Here is a 2,500-nt window from a genome sequence, read left to right on the forward strand (position 1 = left end):
GATTAGTACACTTTAAATATTTTAACGAGGAACAATTGGAGGGCAAGTCTGGTGCCAGCAGCCGCGGTAATTCCAGCTCCAATAGCGTATACTAAAATTGTTGCGGTTAAAAAGCTCGTAGTTGCATTTGTGCGCCGCGCTGTCGGTTGCACCGCATCCGCGGTGATACTGACACGTCTGCGGAGCATATCGTCGGTGAGCCGGCGGTAAAACGCCGGTTCAATATCAAAATCCTATCGCGGTGCTCTTCAGTGAGTGTCGAGATGGGCCGACAATTTTACTTTGAACAAATTAGAGTGCTCAAAGCGGGCTCAAAATGCCGCTTGAATATTTCGTGCATGGAATAATAGAATATGATCTCGGTTCTATTTTGTTGGTTTTCAGAACTCCGAGGTAATGATTAATAGGGATAACTGGGGGCATTCGTATTGCGACGTTAGAGGTGAAATTCTTGGATCGTCGCAAGACGAACATCAGCGAAAGCATTTGCCAAAGGTGTTTTCATCAATCAAGAACGAAAGTTAGAGGTTCGAAGGCGATTAGATACCGCCCTAGTTCTAACCGTAAATATGTCATCTAGCGATCCGCCGACGTTACTACAATGGCTCGGCGGGCAGCTTCCGGGAAACCAAAGATTTTGGACTCCGGGGGGAGTATGGTTGCAAAGCTGAAACTTAAAGGAATTGACGGAAGGGCACCACCAGGAGTGGAGCCTGCGGCTTAATTTGACTCAACACGGGAAATCTCACCAGGCCCGGACACCGGAAGGATTGACAGATTAATAGCTCTTTCTTGATTCGGTGGGTGGTGGTGCATGGCCGTTCTTAGTTGGTGGAGCGATTTGTCTGGTTAATTCCGGTAACGAACGAGACTCTAGCCTGCTAAATAGGCGTCGTCATTTAGGTGTGCTCGATTTCGGTCGAGCAACTCACTGGCGGCGTATTAAAATTCTTCTTAGAGGGACCGGCGGCTTCGAGCCGCACGAGATTGAGCAATAACAGGTCTGTGATGCCCTTAGATGTCCTGGGCCGCACGCGCGCTACACTGAAGGAATCAGCATGTTCTCCCTGGCCTAGAGGCCCGGGCAACCCGTTGAAACTCCTTCGTGCTGGGGATTGGGGTTTGCAATTATCCCCCATAAACGAGGAATTCCTAGTAAGCGCGAGTCATAAGCTCGCGTTGATTACGTCCCTGCCCTTTGTACACACCGCCCGTCGCTACTACCGATTGAATGATTTAGTGAGGTCTTCGGACCGACACGCGGTGGCTTCACGGCCGTCGGCGTTGCTGGGAAGTTGACCAAACTTGATCATTTAGAGGAAGTAAAAGTCGTAACAAGGTTTCCGTAGGGGAACCTGCGGAAGGATCATTAACGTAAATTATCAATCTCGAAAGAGTGCGATAATGAACGATAATAAAATTCTAAAACACAAATATCGACGTTCGGAATGTGTCGTTTCGATGCGAGGACGCGATTCTCACTCTCTCTCTCTCACACAGCAGTGTGTCCGAGTCAGAGTCCAGAGTCGTGTAACGCGTCCTATTCTGATATTTTTCGATGTCGATTTCGAGGAAAGTACGATGTGTTAACGCACATCGTCATCTTCAAATAAAATGTATATTTCTTTTTTTTTTTTTTTGTACTTTATTTTTTTTTTAACTTTTTTTTTTTTTTTTTTTAATTTTTTGAATTTTTCTCTGTATACTAAAAATAAGAGAAAAAAACGAAAAAAAAAAAAAAAATAAAAAAAAAATAAACTCATATCACTGGCGTATAGAATCGTTCGAGTGATCGTAGAAATTATAAAAATAAAACAAATTAAAAACCATTACCCTGGACGGTGGATCACTTGGCTCGCGGGTCGATGAAGAACGCAGTTAACTGCGCGTCATAGTGTGAACTGCAGGACACATTTGAACATCGACATTTCGAACGCACATTGCGGTCCGTGGAGAAACATCCAGGACCACTCCTGTCTGAGGGCCGGCTGTATAAAAATATAAACCACACTGTTCAATGTTTAATGTCGTAATGTCTATTATTTCGTAACCGACTCAATAGACTGACTGACGTTTCTCGAACATATGACGGTATCCGCGTTCGATGTGTTATATTACGTGTTTAAATATACTTAATATAAATCTCGTTCTCGGTCCGTTCAAATATAACAAATACGATGTGTATGTATGTTTACGTTTACATGCGTGTGTGTGTATATATTATTTATATTTTTATATACGCGTTCGTGTGTACGTTTACGTCACGGAGTTTCGTTATGCGACGTCAGAGAGACTGAGAGCGTCGCTCGTCGCCAGACGAGGAGCGCCCATCTCCGACCTTTCGATCGTTTCATTGAGTTGTTCTCGATCAAAGAGGGTAATCGGAGTTTAGGTGATCTCTTCGTCTCGTGATTATCGAGTACGTGCGTTTCTTTTGTTCATACTCTAATGTCAAAATTTCGAATACAAAAGCTCCGCGATCGTTACGACGTATACGAGA

The 2,500-nt window shown here is 44.2% G+C and overlaps 1 non-coding gene across 1 annotated transcript; it reads left to right on the forward strand.

The window, feature by feature from the left end:
* The first annotated feature begins 1,830 nt into the window (after positions 1 to 1,830).
* Positions 1,831 to 1,987, forward strand: LOC125076549. The gene has a single exon (XR_007120500.1). It is a non-coding gene; the product is annotated as a 5.8S ribosomal RNA (ribosomal RNA).
* The last annotated feature ends 513 nt before the right edge of the window (positions 1,988 to 2,500 follow it).

This window comes from Vanessa atalanta, unplaced genomic scaffold, assembly GCF_905147765.1.
Source record: "Vanessa atalanta unplaced genomic scaffold, ilVanAtal1.2, whole genome shotgun sequence".
NCBI classification, from domain to species: Eukaryota; Metazoa; Arthropoda; class Insecta; order Lepidoptera; family Nymphalidae; genus Vanessa; species Vanessa atalanta.